The 20,257-nt window shown below is 43.5% G+C and overlaps 1 protein-coding gene across 1 annotated transcript in view; it reads right to left on the bottom strand.

The window, feature by feature from the left end:
• GNB4 (G protein subunit beta 4) overlaps positions 1 to 8,643 on the bottom strand; it is a 33,493-nt gene extending 24,850 nt beyond the window's left edge. The window contains exon 1 of the mRNA XM_069792672.1: positions 8,537 to 8,643. The gene's annotated coding sequence lies outside the window, so the exon portion shown is untranslated. The remainder of the gene's footprint in view (positions 1 to 8,536) is intronic.
• Between the last annotated feature and the right edge of the window lie 11,614 nt (positions 8,644 to 20,257).

Genomic DNA, 20,257 nt, shown 5'->3' with positions numbered 1-20,257 from the left:
ATGCAGTTCACATAATTATGCAGCTGTAACATTTAGCATACAGCTGTACTCTTTCATAAGAAAACAAGGGAATATAAACATTTGCTTTTTTATACTGATCATCCACAGATCAGATAAAACTATTGCCCTCAGGTCTAATGTTAATTTTGCTTTTGGTTCACAATACATTTCTGGTCAATTATTTGTGATTCTAAGCTACAAAAATTAAGTCCTCTTCCAGACTAGAGTTCAGGCTACTTTAGCAGGTTTTTCTAATTTATCTTTTTTTTTTTGAGATGCATATTATCATAGGCCTTTAAAAAAAAAAGTCTATCAAAAACCTCACTTTACAGAGAGCCACTGAATGATTAGAAATCCCATACTAGAAAGTGAAAACCATAAGTACTGTTTTTCACCCCTACTAATGCAAGTAGGGCTTAAGAGTACATAGGCTGTGTAACTACTTCAGGTACTACTTGTGATGAGACCAATATATCTAACCTATACTCTTTTGAATTGCTTTTCATGTTTCTCATGCAATATTGCCTGTTTTCAAATGGTCACTTAATAGAAAAGGAAACTACATCAGATACTTAAGGAAGATGCTACATTAAAGCTGTATGTACCACTGTGCTTCTAACTATCTTCACACTTGCAGGGTTCTCAAAATAAAGGCTGTCTTTATAGTAGCAGTATTTTTAACATGCTGATGGTATCTAGCAAAAAACTTTTAGGCAAGATAAAAACCTTTCTTATAAAAAAACCCTACCTAGATAAAGCTGGCATTATTTAAAAGGAAGTTGTAAATTAAACTTGTGGTTCATTCTTTTTCACACCTTTAAAATGCATTAAAATCCAAATGTATTTGTAGAGTTCATGGCCCAAAAAGAGGGGGAGGAGGGGGAATCTATATTCAGGTCACATAAACATACATAGTATAGTGGCCTAAAGTCAGAAATTACCTACCTGGCTACTGGAAGGAAAATGACCCTAGATGAAGTCACCAATAGAAAGGGATGGAAGAAAAACAAAATGCTGAAGGAAAGAAGTACAGTATTCCCACTAGATGCAGTCTTCCCCAAAGTGTCACTTTTTTTTCTTTTTTTTTTTAAATACAAGAACTTTTCTATGAAAACGTGACACTCACTAGGCTATAAATAGCAAAATTCCCCTGTGGAGACAAAGCCTAAGGTTATAAAAAGGAATGTATTTGCTAGGCACCATGGCCACAAGAGAGCTTGTGGCTCCACAACCTGCTTTGCTGGAGGTTATCTTTCCAATCCACTGAAACTTCTGTTCTTGTAAATACTTCCTACATATCTCAGTCAAAGTGAGCTGGGTCAACAGCAGCCTAGCTAAGTACATCATCTCTGCTTCCAGCCTTCAGCAAAGAGCAGACACTGTTCTTGTAAGTCTTTTGGTTTTAACATTTGGGATATGCATACTACCATTGTGGAGTTTTTTTCAGCAATTGTAACTGAAAGATTAGTAAAAACGTCTAAATATTCTTAAACTCCTGCTTCCAGAAGCTAAGCACAAAGCGAAATGATATGTGCCTCAATGCAAAGGCAAACATTAGCCATACCAATGAAACTCTCAAGCAATTTAACTATTTGCTTAGGATGTTGGCCTTTCAGCTGTCATCTTGTCAAAGTTACTACGAAGTTCTACGATTCAGGGCCACAAGGTTTCTGTAGAGATTGAGAACAGAAAATTGCTCAAGTTTCTGAAGCAACACCACTAGGAAAAGTCAATTTTCTTTTCTTCATTTCATCCCTTTTCAAAGTGCATGTTTGGCTTTTGATGCCCATCTATTTGCATTTGTAACAAACTATAATAGATGAGAGGGGAAAAAAATGCCTTAATGACTTCCTGTCTCCAGCTACCTGACCTTCTCAATTAGCTGCTTTTCCCTAAAGTCTAGGGAAGAGGAATGAAGCGCTGACATCGTTACATACTCATTTATAGAGCTTTTACTTTGGACTTGTATTACATTTTTATCCTGCTGTACAAAAAAAAAATTAAGAAATCCAGCTCCCTCCTTTGGGCCGCTTCTAAGACAAAAGAGGAGTTTCCCCCTTTCTTTTGCATATTTTAGAGATTAAGGTTGTGTTTGTAGCACTCAAAATAGTAGTTTTACTTCCTGGCCACTTCATTCTCCATACTTCGGATTGTTTTTTCATTTAGACACCTTGTATCAAACTACTAGAAAGAGCAACCACAATGGAGAAGTTTCTTGCCCCACAAGTGTCAGTCAGCAAGATTAACAAGGAGCATTTCGTATCCTATGAAATGCTGCAACACTTCCCTGAGGACCACCGCTCTTCTCCCCTAAGATTGTTAGGGGCACCCAACATCCCTGCTATGTCTGTCCTACCGATCCAATGGGAGGAAAATGGTACTAACATCATTATTAGTTTCTTGATATTCTAGGCCATCTGGACTTAATGTCTTCTTGGAAACTTTGCTGTGCCATTTTTTGAACTCTACCTATTATACCTAATGGTGAGATTGCTACAAGACTTGATTAGCTCTTCTACTTCCTTTCCTTCCCACCACCAACGTGCACATGTAAAGGAAAGGATGCCAGTTTGCATTCTCACGTAGCAATACAAGATAAATACATTTGCTTAAACCTAATTTATAATTTTTTGGGGGGGCGGGAGAAGCTTTTATAGAATAAGCCTACCTAAAACCTAATATACCACAGATTTATTAATTTTTTAGTACTCTGACATTACAGTGCACTGTCAAAATCTTTAAGTCAAATCACCAAACTGATCAAAGTCACTAGATATACACTGAGGCTCTAAATTTACAGTGTGTTAAATCAGATTTTGACAAGCATAGCATCTATATATGCAATCTGGGTATTTCCTTCAGCTCAATAACAGCTAAACTAAATTTAAACCAAGAATCTGAAGGAAGGAAAATATCTTCCTTTTCCAAACTAAGGATAAAATTGGTTTACATGAACAATCGCTTAAAGCTATCAGTCACGATAGAAAGGGTCACCAGAAAAATACTCAGATCAAATACTTCTTTTAATCAGATCAATTTTAAATACCACATGTTTTAACAATAGATCGTGAATAAACATCTTTATTTTTAATGCAAGACTTTAAATGTGTACAAATACCACATTAATTGCATTTTAATATATAAATAGAAAATGACACAAGTGCAATTTATGTCAGAAATAATTACTACAGTAAAAAAAAAAAAGGGGGTAGTAAAAATTTATACAAAAGTTAACCTAACAAGAATCAACTCATCAGGTTCTCTCGAAACTGCTTGGATACTCTGTGCTAGACTAGATCTTGTCCACCTGAACTAATAACTGCACTACAAAAACAAATCAACCAGGTCCACGAGTTCCCACCACTGATTGCAAGGAGGTTATTTGTTGTTGTCAAAACCAAGCCAGTCATTGAGAGTAGCTCCAAGATCTTCAATCTCATTTAAGAAACACAATCAATCCTGGGATTGATTTGATGGTTTTATTTTGTACCCCCCCCATTCAAAAATTAAAATCTTATAAAATAATTTTAATCTTAACATTACTCAGCTCTTTTAATGTTTCAAAACAGTAGGATTCACAATGACTCAAACACTTGGCTTATGCTGAAAATCCATATGATTAATATTTGTCTGAGATCCAACGTAAGGAGGGGAAAACCACAGTTTCTGCAAATTGGCAAACCTATTTTGCCTCTAAACAACTAATTTTATGTAATAAGTGGAACTTGAAAGTGTCTTTTGCTCTACATCGCAGTCAGGCACTTCTACCTTTCCCCTCCTTTCCAGTTTAAGTCCTTTCAGAAGGCAACAGACTACAAGAGTTACAGTAAAACAAATTCTGATTCAGTTACTGTATGTCAGCATTTCATATACTTTTGGAAGCTGAGACATCTTAAAGGAAATGAAACTGCCTTCACTGAATACCCTAAGTATTTGCTACTCTATGTCCATCTACATTTGTTTTAATTCTGTTTTTTATAAACCTTCACCTCAGTTCTCATTATGGTATTTCCCCACACTAACTATGGCAATTCATAATAATCAGAACATTGAGTATCATCGATGGCATCCAAGTTGACATTCATTCAACACATCTCTCTGCAAAGATGGACTATTTCACTGTTCACACACTGCTGAACACATTAACACAATCCTAAACAGTACCGATTTTTTTAAATTAAAGCTGCTTGTCTAGCACTGCCTCGCGTTATCTAGAAAGCTCTATGAAGCTCTCTGCCCTAGTATCAGATATCAAACCACAACCTTAAGAGAACAGCATACGTTCATGTTTTTCATGATCATTTGCTTTAGTTCTGTTTAGCATCTTTCGCATAAATGCTATTACAAAACACTGGGTTGCAAAACACAGAGGTTTCATACAAGAACAAAACAATAACAACTAAATTTAATTACACGCTTCAGAAAATGAAATAAGTGACAGGTCTGCATCCAATTAGAGGAGAGAAAAATTTTGGTGGAACTTAAAATGTATTTTCTTGATCAGCAATACTATGCATACTTTCTAAACAGCAAGTTCCAGGCACTTGGGAATTACATAAATCTGAGCATTGATATCCTCAAGCAGTATTAAAGTACAAAACACAATCGCTGCATTATCATTGTCCCTAAGTATTTACATTCCATGAGCAAGCATTGCATATCAAGCTCAGAGATTCTGAATTTACTAGTTTGATGAGATAAAAACCAATAAATCAAACGAGCCTGTCTTCAGTGACACGAGTCTTAATTTATCACTCTCGCAGAGAAGACAGTAACTGAGAAAGATCTACAATGCAGTGCATATTGTGGGGGTTTTATTTTTTTTATTTCTTACTTCACCTTCTAAATCCTATATTCATAAATTTTGTGGCATTTTAAAAAGCTACGTAATGGTCTAGAAAAGAACTATGCGCAGTTCTGTATTCAAAATATTTTTGCAATGTTTTCTAATGAGGTTTTTGAGTCCCAGGTTTTTCTTTAGAAACTGTTTGGAAAATTAAAATACTTGGACAAATTAAACACTAGATGTATTAGTACTCAACTAAGCAAGATGAAGATATAGTTGAAACTTGCATTATTCAACATAAATAGATGACGTTCGTAGCCAACAATCTTCTACTTAAGATTTAAATGACCTGAGCAGCCTACCAAGACTAACTTTTCAAGCACTCAGGAAAGGGCTAGAGAAGAGATAGGGCACCAGCTATTTCCTGTACCACTTTAATAATACAGAAAAAGACATCCCTGTAACCTGAAACTCAAATTTTTCATGATTAACAGATTAAAGGTATTTTTATAGCCTTGGTTCTCAACATATTAAATCTGTATAACCATCTACATTATCCACTGTAAAACCTGCTAATTTTAAAGAAATAATACATAATTCAATTTTGCCTATATTTTGCCATATTAGATACACAGCGGACATATCCATATATTTACGATCTGCCTCTTTTTCCTAGTCCCCTTCTTCCAAGATAAAAATCAGTCTGTTCTTTGGAAGCACAAATTAACTTCACCACAGCTATCGTGCTTAAGAATCACAAACAAACATTGCAGAAACCCACTGAGGATTCCCATCCCATTAAAAGACTTTCAGAATTGTAAGCGTTTGTTATGTGGTTTGTTTCATTTTAATTTGTTGATATAGTTATTATTCCTGTTAACACTACTTCAGACTTTCCCCAACTTTAACCAGTAATTACATCCACTATACCTGTCACTTAGTTGTGAGATTAGTGACCATGTTTTACATCACTTCCAAAATTTCTAGTAGAAGTCAGAGAGCAGCTTTAGGTTTTTCCTCTGCACACTCGCATGATTTTGCAGGCTCATGTCCCCCCACATCCACACTACTCCCCACAAGAACTACCAAAAATCTCTGGATCCTTTATGTATACTTAGGGAGGTATAAGAAATTCTGGAAGGCACAGCAAATGCTCTTGCAGTTAACTCTGTAGGTGAAGCACAGCAATCCCTACGGAAGAGAATGAGCTTGCGCTGACAACTAGCAAAAGAGGAGAAGCACCCAGCTACCACTGGCGAACCGCTTCTCACCGAGCAATCGCTCTGATCTCTCGGGTCAGATTCTCAGAAGAAAACAGACACAACGTTTTTCAAAGCAGAGACCAAACTAGAACACGGAAATCCACTAAATAAATAAAGCCCGCCAGATTCAGAAAACTACAGTTTTCATCTTTGCCAAAGCTTTTATGGTAGGTTTTAGAGGTTGGCTACCCGTCTCCTCTCTCTCTCTCTCTAGACCATATTGCCATTCTTTTCCCTTCCTTTCCTGATACTGTCTACCTAGCAAAGAGCAGCTACTATTCTGTTGTTTCCAGAAATTGATTACATATAATCACATTAAACTCTAAGTGATTTTCTCCTCAACTCATACTAGCTTTGAAACTTACTGTGCTCCTTTTCAGAACTGAAAACCAGCCTGAAAAATCATGTATCTTCCAAGCTACAATGATCAGTCTAATAAAAGACGACACGTCTATTCCCAAACTGTGTAATTAACAGGCAGGAAACAGATCAGAGGCTTACGTTGCATTAGTTCAGATAATATTACAGCATAAGCTAAACTTGCTGTCTACCAGACATAAGCAATTCAGATGCTTTTCACCATTTCCAACGGAGACCAAACTAAAAATTAAAGAAGCTGATAACCTCAGCAGTAAGTGCAAATGAAAAAGAAAGGCAGGTTTTGCTAAAAAACCCCACGGATGTGTCAACCAGCAATACCTATGAAGTAGGACACAAAAAAAGCATCTAATGACTTTGCACTTTTCCTAAAGACGGGGAGTACCTTCAGATCTACCCTTGTCACAACACCCACGCAACGCACGTGAAGTCACAGCCCCTCGCCACAAGACGAATTTATGGAATGCCGAAACCCAAAGAAGTTCGAGGTAGGTATGGAAATAAAAAACAGAGAGGAGTTGCCCTACCTATTCCATAAACCCGGAAACTGCCTGTTGCTGCCAGCTGCGCAGACTTTTAAACCCAAACGGCTGGGCTGTTGGGATGGATGGCAGGAGCGTTTTGGACACCCCTGGGCACAGCTCACCGTGCCACCTGCATCGCTCATCTTACTCTTTTCAGGGCCACGTCCGCCCTTGACGACCCCCGGCTACAAGGAGGTCCTTCCCAGGCGAGACGGGCCACCCCGGCCCCAAGACGATCTCCCGGCGACCGGCCCCCGGGGCCGCCCTCACAACCGGCAGCACCAGGGCTGGCTGCGGGGCCCGCGGGCTCCCTTCGGCGGCGCCGGGACGGAGCTGGCGGCACAGGCTGCCGGGGGGCGGGGGGGGGGGTCTGTGCCGCCGACTCCCCAGGCGCCTGAAGCCCCCCACCCCGGGGAAAGGAGCCTCTCCCTCCCTTCCGCGTTCCCGCCCGCCCCCACCTCCGGGGAGCCCTCCCGAGGCCGCGGCGGCCTAGCCCTGCCCCGGCACCACCCTTCCCCGCGGAGCCTGGGCGCGGCGCCGCCGCATGCCCGCGCTACGGGGCGGCGGGGGACGGGACGGGACGGGAAGGGAAGCCGGCGATGCCGCCCACCCCTGCCGGCCCCGACCGCTCCCGGCGGACGTCGGCGGCCGCAACCCCGAGGCGGGACCGCGCCCCTCACCCACCCACCCGCCCGCCGCCTCAGGGCGGCGCCCCGGCGGGACCCCGCGGCCGGCGCCCCGGCGGGAAGCGCAGCCCCGGCGGCGGCGGGGCTTTACCTGCCGGCGGGGGTCGCAGCGGCGCTGCCGGCCGGGCTGGGCCCGCTGCTGGCGGCGATGCCCGCGGCCGCCTCTCTCAGCTCTCACCTCACCCCCGCTGCGGCTGGGCTCTCCCCGCCGAGCGCCGCCCCCTCCCCCCCGCCGCTGCGGCGCGATGGTGCCGCCCATGCTCCCCCGCCCGCGGGATGGGGCCGCCCGCGAGGGGCGGGCGCGGGGCGGCTCCGGCGCTCCGGGGCGGCTCTGCGGGGGCGCGGCGGGCAAAGGCGGCGGCGGCGGCGGCGGCGGCCGGGGGGGGGGGGGGACGACACACGGACGACGACGCCGGGGCTGCCCGCCGGCGCGGCCCTCCCCGTGCGCGGCGAGCTCCGCGCCCGCCCGGCGCCGGGCTCCGCGCTGAGGGGCGGCGGGGCCGAGCCCGCCCGCAGGCTCGGCGGCCCGAGCGGCGCCGCCCCAGGCGGGAAGCGCGCTGGAACCTTCCGCCCGGCCCCGAGCGGCCGCCGCCCGCCCGCCCGCAGCCCCTCTCCTCCTCCCTCCCCGCCGCCGCCTGCGGGCGGGGGCGGCCGGCGCTGCCGCCGGACCAGGAAGTGAGGCCCCGCCGCCCGGCCGAGGCTCCCCGGGGCGAGGAGGGGGCGCCGCCGGCCGCCCCGCGGGACTCAGCCGCCGCCCTCGGGCGGCCCCGCCGAGCCCCGGGGGACGGGCAGAGCCCGCCCGCCGCCCCGGCTTCGGTCCCCGTGTCCCCCCCCGCCCCGCCGGCGGCGTCCCGGCTCTGCGGGCGTCCTCCGCCCCGCCGCGGCCCGGGCGGGAAATACCTGCCGGCTCGCCGCCGCCGCCGCCGGGTAACGGTCCGAGCGGGTGTCACCGAGCCGCCGCCTCCATGGCGCTCGGTCGCGGCGGGAGGAGCTCCTCCCCCTCCCGCATGGAGCCAGCCAACGTGACGGGCCGTTGCCATGGCTGCGCAGCGCTGACGTCAGAGCGCTTAAAGAGACAGCGCCCCGCAGGTCCCGGGGCCTGCCGAGCACGCCGTGGCCTGGGGCGGCGGGGCGAGGCCGGGCCGGGCTCCCTCGGCCGCAGCAGGGCGGTCGCGTTCGGTGCGGGGGAGCCGCAGTGCCCGCGGGGGGGCTCGTGTGCGGGGCCCCAGAGCCCGGCGGCACCGGGCGCCGAGGGGGCCGGGCGGCGGCGGCGGCAGCAGCAGCTCGGCCGAGGGCTGCCGGCGGACGCCGGTCCTTGTCCCTGCAGGCCGGCGGTGACCCTCGGCCTGTCTGGGGTGGCAGGGGCTGGTGCGGAGCCGGGGGCAAGAGGCCCGGCTGGCGAAGCGGGAGGCATCCCGGGGCGGGGGTCAGTGCACCGTGCCCACCGAGTCGTTAGCGCGGCTGCGGCCGGAACGTCTCCTTTACCGGGAGCCGAGGGCAGCGGCGCACGCTTTCCGTAAAGCCTTTCACCTCCCGAGCGGGCTCCCCGGTACTCGACGGCCACGTTGCCTTGCTCCGCTGGAGCGGCCTGGGGAGGAGGGCGAGGCCCCGGCCTGGCCGGGAGGCGTAGGCCGGGGCTGCCGGGACCCTGTGGAGCTGCCCACGGGTGTCGGGAGGTGACACCGGGCGAGGCCCCAAACTGCGCCTTTTCAGCTTCTTCCTGGCGAGCGGCCCTGGTCTGTGTGGACCCGATGGAGAAAAGTCCTACCTCGCCCTCAACGCCCGGTGGGCTGCGGTGTTTCTCTTTGCTTAGTAGCAAGGAGTAACTCTGGTGAACCTTGCAGATCAGTAACGAGGTAGAAGCGATGTGTGTGAAGGGATACTCGGATCTCATGCATTCATCGCAAAGTTGGGATCCTATATCCCTTAATGGTACACCCGTCCTTATGCCGGCATGTGGAAAGCAGAAGGACCATCAGAGACTGACTGCCAAGGGTGCATCGGTCTCGGTGCAGATCTGTCTGCCCTTCCACATCCAATTACGATCAAATTGCCAAACTACGATCACAGCCAACGTGAGACCTGGGAATATATGGAATAGCTAATTTGTGGAACGCTCTGGCCACCCCTTCTCTGAGTCTTGCCTGCTCCGCTGACCTTGATGCTGCAGGGACACCTCCGTAGAAAGTCATTGCCTCAGCACAGCCAACGTTAAGGCAGCCCTGGTCAGGGCTCCAACACTAAAGATGGGACACCTGCATCATCCGTCTTCTCAGCGTGGGCCTACCACACCATCAGCATCACAAAGTCTCAAGATTTTTGTAAAACATTTTACACGAGTGTCATAACTACTGTGGGCAAAGCAATTGTTGAGCTACTAGTGTATTACTGATAAATGGCTCAGTGTTAACGGTAGTACACACTGGAACGTACAGTACGTACTGTAACGAAAGAGCTCATTGCTTACCTTAAATCAGTTTTAAAAATCATTTATGCATTTCCCTTAACTGACTCAAACCTATTATTTTAATAGCTTTGTCCTGGTTGCAAAGTCTACGTTGTGCTTTCCTGCACTGCAATACATCTGTCCTCCGTTCATCCAAAGGACAGATGTGATTCAGCAATATGTTTACTTTGCATTTAATGAGTGATCACATAGCAAAAATCAACAAGGAATGGGTTTGATTTTGTTGGACCACACCTGAAGAGGAAAAAAAACTTCCTCAGAGCCACTATACCACTGTGTAAGTTGCTTTCCTTTTATAAAAGGGAGAAGTTGGCACAAGGATAGTTCTCCCTTAAACTATGCTTGTTCCCTTACATTTTTCTTAATTCAATCTTCAGAACTCTGAGTAATGATTACTGACAAGATATGGTCCCAGAACGAGCACATCATTTCTCATCTTCTGTTTTGAAACAGCTCTGGAAAATAACAGGCAGTAAGCAAAGCGCCGGAAAAGTTCAGATGGTATTTAGGTAGTTACATATTATGAAATTATCAGTCTTTGTCCTTCCAGTGGAGCAAATTAAAACATTTTATAAAAATTACATAATTAATCCTCATGACTCATTTGGGAGACAGGGAAGTTTCTTCAGTTGCAGACTAGGAAAATGAAGCACACAGGAGATGGTTCTCAGCAGGGGAACTCATCTTGCAGGAGTGGCATTGCTGCAGCTGTGGTGCTCCAACGCTAACAGCAAAACAAAGTTTGCAAGGAGGAATATCTTTTCTCAGACCAACCGATATAAAGAAAAGAAATTGCTTCTCCTTATAAAGCTCATCTCACCCATTGTGTAGTCTGTTTAGTCATTTATTGTATGAAGAAGTTACGAATTCCTAATGAAACAGAAATCCCCAGTTCTGCTACTGGCAATATTTTACAACCAGTTTTTATCCAGTTCCTGCTTCTGATCACTGGTTTCATATGCCAAACCCTACTCCGCAAAATCAGAGCTAGCCCTAATGGAGCTATTCTTATGTCGGTTCAGCGATAAGCTTTGTATTATTTTCGAATATGTATAAGGAATCAATTTGTTCTGCAGTGAAAGAGAAATGTTGAGATACAGTGCCAGATGAGTTTTTAAAATCAATATCTAGATCAGTTTCTCTAACATGTTCTCTTTGAATTATGAGTTACTACAGCCAACACAGCAACTTTGGTTTCTGATAGATTAAACACTACCGGAGGCCCCCAGTGCTTGGATTCCTGCCCAATGAGTCTGAAACATCTCCAAAGGGAAGGTAGAGGAAGGGAAGGTGTTTGGAGATTGTGCTGATTCAGCTGTAACTGAAAACCTCAGCCAAGATAGCTCCAGCAGCACCCTAAACACCCTTTTGATGGAAATCTTGTGAAACACTGCATCTTAGAACAGTGAATGGGTTCTAGGAAGCAATGAAACATTTTCTAAAAAACCTCTCCAGCCTTGGCAGGGCCCGAGACCAGAAGGCATAAAGATGGACAGGCACATGTATAATCTAAATGGCTAAAAATACCGCTGAAATCCATGCATGTCTTGTCTTGATTCCAGAGAAATGCAGAGGTCATTGTCAGCCTGGTACTTTCCGTGTTCCAGAAAGCCCCCACGTCTCATAAGCCCATTATCTAATTCCTTCCCAAAACACTTCAGGCTATACACGAAGTAATCATGTTTGTTCAGGGGGCAAGTTAAAGTAAAAAAAACCAAACAAACAGATAACCAAGAGACAAAGATCCAGAGGGAATCCCCTCCACTGGTGTGACTGAATCACACCACTCCCTTAACTGACTTTAGGAAAACAAAAGAAAAAATAAATTGCTCGTTCAGACTTCAGAACTAATTTATCGATGTAGCAATCCACCTTCTTGACACCTCTGTAATGGCAACACTGCTTTCCTTTCATCATTTCTTCACTGGTTAAATCAGGCGGCTCCCACAGTATGTACACTTTCCTTTTGCTTTGTCCTCATTCTTTGTCTATGTCTGACAACACTTCTGCTACTGCAATCCACACAGCTATTCAGGTGAGATATGCTAATCTACATCTTTTTCCCCTTACATTTCCATCTTTCTCTTCAGATCTAGGAATTAAAACGGTGATTAACCCCTTACTTATAAGAAGTAAGCCATCTCACTTCTTTATTCAAGCCATATGAAGAGCCAGAGACTTAAAAGTTCATTTAATTTACTGATATATTTTAATTACTTTGTTAAGCAGGATTACACATTATCTTTACATTCTATATACATGACGGGAAAACATGACCACCTTGAGATATCCCTTCCTCAATTCATTCCTAAATATGAAAGCAAATGTTTTACTGCTTTACCTTCAATCTCCTGGTTTTATTCTTACTGAAGTATAACATTCATTCATTCATTTCAAGAACCCTCCACTTGCTCAGCCACACAACTGAAGCATGACAGATCATCTTTTGTCATTCTGTCAGTTGCTTTGCTTACATATGGGTGACCTTTCACAGCACCAAGGAGCGGTGATCTCTCTGCACACCAGCTGATGCTCTACGTGAAATGCATCTAAGGTGGCAGTTTAGTTCACGTTGTGTACATCTCTCTCTAGAAGTCCAAGAAAGAATGTGTATGGCAGCTGCACTAGCTGCTCACCACCGGCTCCGGTCTTTGGATCACTGTTTAATTGGGCAGGTGGAGGGGAGTATCCTTGCTGTGTTTCACTACTGTCCTTGTGCTACCAAGAAACAGTGAACTTCAGTTTCGAGGGCTGCCAATCCAGCATAATTCAGTTTCTTTTATATCCACATGCTTATTCTCTAATATTTAATTAAAAAATCAAGGAAAAAGAATGTAAGGAGAAACAGTAATAATATTTTTCTTGTTATTTAGGAAACTGAAGAAACGGTGTATGTCGGAAAGTGCATTTATTTTTTGAGGTCCAGTAAAATAACTGATCAAGCTACACAGTTGGATCAGTGTGCAGCTACAGTTTTGAGTCTAGATTCCTGACTCCAGAGTGAGCCAGGTGACTCATCCTTTAAAGAGAACTGAACAATTACTGAACACTATTTAAATAGAAGAAAGGGGAGTGGATATATATGCTTCACATACGGCCTATATCTATGCATGTATTTATGAATAATACATATAAATATTTCTTTCAGAAAAAATGATGAAGGATACTTGTGGAACGGCTGAAAGTACTCATCATAAAAGAACAGCAACAAAAATCAAACAGGCTGAAAAAGCCATTTGATCTATACTCTTCCCTTCTAAGACCAGCTGCAACACTGAGATCAGTAGCAGGTTTCACCTGCTCGCTGCGATTTGCAAGGTATTCCACCTATGTTTAAGATCACTAAGTGAGGCAAAAGACAATGCTTATATTAATCACCATGCTTCTGCACATTCTCTGATGCCACAGTCCAACCCACTTGTAATAATGGCACGTGAGGGCTGAGAAAACTCTACAGCATATTTTGGAAATTCTTTTGATTCCTCCTGGAGAGGCAGAGGAGTAAGCAAGCAGAGGAAGGGGAATCTGTATTTAAAACCCACATAGAAAAACTACAAATCCCAGACTCAGGGGATGAAGCCTCACAACAACTGTAACTCTCTGGCAGCAACTTTGCTTGAAATGGCCAGGGAGAAGGCTCCTTTCTACTAAGGGTGTGGGTGTGGAATTGTAATAGACGCTTCCATAAACTGCTGTCTGCTCAAATGTCATGATGTTGGCTTTCTGCCCCATTTTCAGCTGCAGGGAACAGCAGATGGGAGGGGCAGAAACAATGAAGATCCCTTTTTAACTCTCAGTTTGAAAAATCTCCCAACCCTTTTCAGCCAAATAGCTCTTCTCCTAACTATTATGAATGGTATTTTCTAGATCCTGCTTTGGAAATTACAATTACTTTACCGTATACCTAACCTAGTCCTAAACCCCAAGAATTTTACAGTGTGTGCAATAGGGAGCAAACAAGGACTAGTTAACTGCACATAGAACACCAAGTGATCACTTTTTGTGAGTTTTCAGTTACTTCTTCAACAAATGAAGAGCGTAATGTACATTAAAGTTGTGTTCCAGGTATAAAGTGGAATGAGTGGAGACAAAAGACAAAATGTGAACAGTCATGAAAGGGGCTTAACAAAGCACTCAATAACTGACATGGATAGTAAAGGAGTGTGGAATTAGGAAGAAATAAGTATTAAAGAAGTATTATTTTGTTCAGTCTGTTTAGAGATTGTTTGGCCCTTTTATGCAACAAGACAGGAAGCCAACTAAAGAAGCTTATCATGTCCATTAATTAGCTTTAGAAATTCTTACAAATATAAGCTTGTTTCCAATCACAACACAATCAAACTACTTTTCACATTTTTAATGAAAGATTCATGCAGTCCACTGCTACCCAATATCTTAGAAAATAATAGGTATAGTATTTTTTAGTATATGTATTCGCATAGTGCCACCAACAAATGAAGGCATTTACACAGCTAAACCCCACTATATATAAATACAATACTGTCCCATTGAACACAGTTCAACATTGCTAATTGCAGACTGCAGAATACGAAGCTATCAGGTGTGTCACATTGGCAAACGCTTTGGTGAAGATCAGTAAATGAACTAAGGATTAACTCAGTGAGTTGCAGTTGCATTATGGTAAAGATGGCAAAGGTTATTTATTCTTCAGTTTTGGAATCTACGCTAACCTTCAGGTGTATTGCAGCAAGAAATTTTCCCTACAGTCAAGGGCTGCATATTAGACTAAGTACAGATATGTTTCACCTTCCTCAGAACTTTGAGTCTGAGCTTACACCGAGTTGTCAGGAGCATTACTCAAGCTTGCAATTTTTAAGTTTTGCATTTAACTTACAGAATTTTTGGTACCTGAAGAGTTTAATGGTCATGAAGGAGGAATTCTGATACAAGAGGCTGGGTTTCCAGGTCTACAGAGAAACAGAGACCATTTTTAGTAAGCTTTTCAGCATACTGCTGAAGAACTCCTGGCTCTTAACCTGCATCTCCATCAACATTGTTGCCATGACCCCAGCCATTCCTGAGGGAAAAGGGTTTCAGTTGTAGCGAATTAATGATACTGGAAATGGCACCCTGGCCTAGGTAGAGAAACAAAAGTGCTTCTATTGTTATCTGCATCAATTTTTAAAAGACTGCAAGTAATATAAAATTATACAGCAACTGTGCCCATAGCAAACTACTGTGTCTTGCTGGTGGACACTTTATCCAAAATAAATCAGGAGGGTGAAGGAATAGAGAGAATATTGAAATTTAGGGAGAGAGCAATACATACTCTCTGCAGTGCTGGTTCGATCTGTAGTGTAACTAAGTGTTTCAGTAGTTACGATGATCTGATACTTGCTTATCACATCTGTTAAATGGGCTGAAGAATCTAGAATGTTTGTGATTTTTTACAACTCGAAGGCTAAGATGTCTATAGTGGTTTGGACGTGTACATCAATGCTGACTGAACATTTATACCTAATTCAAAAAAAGGAAAATGAAGAACAGAGGCTTACTGGGCTTAATCAATTCATATACACTTTAAGGAGCACATGGAATAAAATACTTGGTTTCATTTGTGTTTTCCTTCAGTAAATAGCACTAGTAGATTCATAGTTCTTTTTTATCAAAGATTTTAAACTGATCTTCAACTGTGAGTCTCTTTCTGTGGGAAAGTAAGGCACAGAGTGGTGTAAACAGCTTGCCAAGCAACAGTAGCAGAGCCAAAATCAGAATTCAGATTGCCTGCCCACCTGCCTTCCTTCCACCCTTACTGCCGAGCAAGTTACCCAACATAAGAGCTTTTCAGATGGAAGAACAAACAAGCAAACAAAGCAGTGAAATTCAATATAAGCCAAGTGACAATGACCAGTACAAGAGTCCAAATAAGCAAAATGCAAAAAAGAAACAGTAAAAACATTATAAAATAAAATTAGATATTACAATAAATAAGTAATTTCTGTTTTAACGCATGACTGCTAATGGTGTGTTAATGATTTTCCTCATATACACAGGGCTTGGGTCCAAAACTCTGAATGAAACCATTCATGCTCTTCTGTGTATCTTTCACCAGAAGATATCAGTGCTCCCTAGCCAAGGTGCTCCTTATTTTTGTTCATTTTGCTTGCCCGTTTTCACTGCTTGTCATTTCAATGCTGGGGAAGGCATCAGCTTGACAGTTTCGCAGGCTAACGTTCTCTCTTTGCAGAGAAGGGAAGGATGTGCGGCAGCGGAGGAAGCTTGCTACAACAGCGCTCAGCTGCATGCCTCAGCTCGGCTCTGCCCCGAATGAACTTGCTGGCACAGCTCTGTCCTCCTCTGCTTGCGAGAGAGTCAGTTAGGGACAACAGCAATACTGGTTTCTGTGATGCTTTTTCTGGTAGAAACTGGACTCAGGCACAGTTCACATCATCCATCAGACTGTGTTAACATGGTAACAGTTTCTAGTAATTAATGACCTGGGCTGGATTTGACTGGGCAACAGGCCATAAACAAGAAAGCCTCCGTAAACCATTACCAGCTTCTCTGAACCATTCAAACCTCTGTAACGCTTGCAAAAAAAAGAGGCACTTTTTAAAATAAAGCTTCTCACAACTGACAGAGAAGCAGTCGCCCCCGCACACACCTTATTCACTGTACTGAACTGGCATTCCTTCAAGAGCTGGGAAGGGCCCAGAGCTGCTGATTCAAAGACGTTTCAAATAAAAACGCAGAAATTGAAGGTTTTTGTTCCTTTCTGGCTTCTTGCTTCTTTCCTTGGCCTGCTCTGCCTGCCCATGCTGAATGTCAATCAGCAGAGCAGGAGCACCTTTGCAAAGAAGTCCCGAGTATCTTGGCAAATTCACTAACAAGCACGTGAAAAAAACCAAGGTTTCCACTGCTCCTAAGAATAAAAGGCTAATCTAGAGTGGTGGACCTGAGCGACAGACAGGGACAAAGGGCCAGGCACTGATAAAGTTATACAATCTTGTCTAAACTACAGCAGACACAGAGGTGTCTTTTTCAGAAAAGACTTCTAAATGATGCTCATAGTGCATCCACAGCTTATTTTCAGAGACATTTGCTTACATCAAATACCCCTGGAAAAATTCCCCTAAGGAAATTGCCAGGATCAGTTGCTATCTGCACTTACAGAGAATTGCATCTTAGGTCAAAGCAGTTGTGACCAATCCAAAGCATTTCTCAAAAAAGGCAGTTGCATTTTTATTCAAGTCTCTGCCACCTTGTAATTGACAGATATTTGATGTTCAGTGCCATCTTGGAATGAGTAACAGCTCAAAAGTTTATTATTAATTTCTTATGAACCTGTGGTTAGGACCAGCCCAAGTGAGCAAACAGAAAAAAACTGATTTGAATTCAACAAATTCAAGTCCCCCTCTTTGACAGTCTGATGAAACTGGATTATCTTGATCTTTTGTAACTACTGAATAGCTGGGAATTTGTTTCTTTTGCAACCTGTCAGTTTGACAGCTACATTTAAAAAAGGAGCTGTTTTCCTGATGATTATCATATGAAGCTCTAAGTGACTGAGCATTTCATCTCTCCATTTTAGCAAGCAAATGTTGTATTTACTGTTTAATAACATTTTCAAGGTCAATATAACAGGATATTCCCTACAATTGTTAAATTATTAATATAAATTTTGAATCTTAAAAATAAATACAATGGTTTTAAGATGGCTGTCAAATTTTGCAGTTACATTGACTAAAATCCTAAACAATTCAAGTCACTTCATGAAATTTGTTGCAGTTTCAAGCACCTGTAACAGGGAAGAGAATTTATCTATTTGTTTTGCATTGATAAAACAGAAAGAGAAAGCAAGAGCACTCAGTAGTACTAATACAAACCCTAACACTGTCTCCATTGGGATGAGGCATACTGTAATAAAAAGATATGTAATCTTTTAAGGCCAAATCATGTTCAACTATCCCTGTTATACAAGCAGGGTAGGCCTCTCAGAGCAAATATGAGAAGAGATTTGACTGTTCTTTGGATTTCTTCAAGTTTCCTGCTAGATCCCACCACAATAGGAAACTGGGGAGTTGAGCAATAGATCTGGCACAATAACCTCATTGATCTCTCAATTTTTTCTGCTACAATAAAGAAAAATAAAGATAGCAAAAGGAATGGGAGAAGTCAGGATATGCTGGCCTGTGTGTGCATTGTAGAAACGATTAGCTAAGGTAGAGGGAAAGAACATCAAATGGGATAATGTCCCTGCATGATTATCATCAGACTACTCTTGATTAGTGACAAACAGTAGAGAGCTGGAGATCTATACAACTGTCGTTAGACCAAGGGTTGTAATGTGATTTACTGACGTGGCTACGGTGATAGCTGGTTCCCTTGACACAGCAAAACATATGGTGTTTTAGCATTGTTGGTTCACTACTGTGCTAAAAAGCAAGCATCCAACATAAATGTGTGTACGAGTAGGCAAGCAAGGGGCTGGTGCTTATTTGCATCACTGTGTATTAAACTGATGACTTACATTGGCATAAGGAGAGTCAGGTCCTAAGACAAAACGTACTTCAAAACACTGCAACAGTGCAATGCGGTTTGATCTTCCCAGCACACAAAATAAAGATGAATTCCTTTTCCCGCTGTTCCCCTTCCTGGTTTTCATTCCCATTCATCTTGCTTCGTCTTAGGCTCTTGCAGGACAGGCTATCACTGGCTTCTCTAGGTGGCACCTGTTGCGGGATGCTTTCTGCAGCGGCAGCGGGCAGCAGCTTCTGCTCCACGGTTTTGTTTCAGGGGATCACCAGTCACAGTCATACTGGCTGGGCTCCAGCTGGCCATGCTAGTTCTCAGATTGCTTTTTCTGGCTATCTATTGGGCAGTCCTCATCCCATAATAGGGCAATTTTTAACACTTCTCTCAAGGGAAGTAGAGAGAAATAAACTTTCTTTGGGATAATGAGGGATAATGCTGCTTGCAACCCTGTAAAACTTTAGGGGTTGTTTTTGTAATCTTAATTACATCCTGCTTAATTTAACCCAGTGGTCTCTGTGATATAGCAGCGTCTTATCTACTTTAGGGCATCATACCAGCAGAGCCAGAAAAAAGTCTGTAGGAAATTGCCCCAGTCCTTTTCTACTCTTCAGCCAATTAAGAATGAAAGAGACCCTCTTTGAGGACTAAGGATAGGAATCTGGGTATGTTCAGTGCAGCAACCTAAATGCGTCCACAAGCAAATGGATTTTTGTTATTAAATGATACAGTTTTACAAATAACTGAATCTTAATACAATTCTTTCCAACCAACCTCCACCCATCAACAAAATCAACACAAAAAGACATTCTTAGTGAGTATATAGGACAGAATGAAGTTATCTATTTGAAATCTTGGTTGTCAAATTCATATTGGTGATTAGGTTCTTTATAGACTAATTGCAGCTGATCTCTTTTTTAGCGTTTTATGGTATGTCTGTCATCATCAATCTACAAAGCACATTAACACAATTTTCTGTTTTACAACCTTGATTTAATTTCATCTGTAAACACTAGGAAACAAATTTAGCAGTGCCGTGCAACTGATGAGCAAGGCCCTGAAACAGTGCACAAAAACACATTCCCTCTAACTTCTGTCCATCTTCTGGAGGACATAATACAGTTACTGTTCATCTTCTTTCATGGTCATATTGTTCATACCAGTGGGAGGATGCTCCCTCCTGACATATGACTGGCAAAACATCAATGTGCATTGAAAACAGATACTCTGCAACAGTCTTCAGACACTCTGCATCTAAGCAGAGATGAATGGAATGAAAATATTCTCAGCCTAAGACAGGAAAGGGGGGAGATGGTTCATAGGCTTCAGCACTTCTGTGAAGGCCTTCACAACTTAAACAGTAAATTATGTACCTGATACACTTGAACTCATTGACAAAGCAAGAAACCAAGTCCCCAGCACTAGTTTTGAGTGATCATTTAACAAAACACTATTTCTGTGATCATTTTGTTTTTCTACAGTATTTGTAAATTCACAAGGGAAGGAGAGAGCTTATGCACAGAGGACAGTACTGTCCCTTCTGTTTATTCTGGACACAAAATAATACCCCGAGCTTCCTCTAAAAGCCTGCTGAAAACATAGACTAAAAGAAAGCCTCCAAGAGGAAGTACTAAAAAGTAAATAGGCAGTGCAGGCAACGT

Source organism: Haliaeetus albicilla, chromosome 9 (assembly GCF_947461875.1).
Source record: "Haliaeetus albicilla chromosome 9, bHalAlb1.1, whole genome shotgun sequence".
NCBI lineage: Eukaryota > Metazoa > Chordata > Aves > Accipitriformes > Accipitridae > Haliaeetus > Haliaeetus albicilla.
The sequence above is the reverse complement of the archived record's forward strand: the minus strand, read 5'-3'. Positions and strand labels throughout refer to the sequence as shown.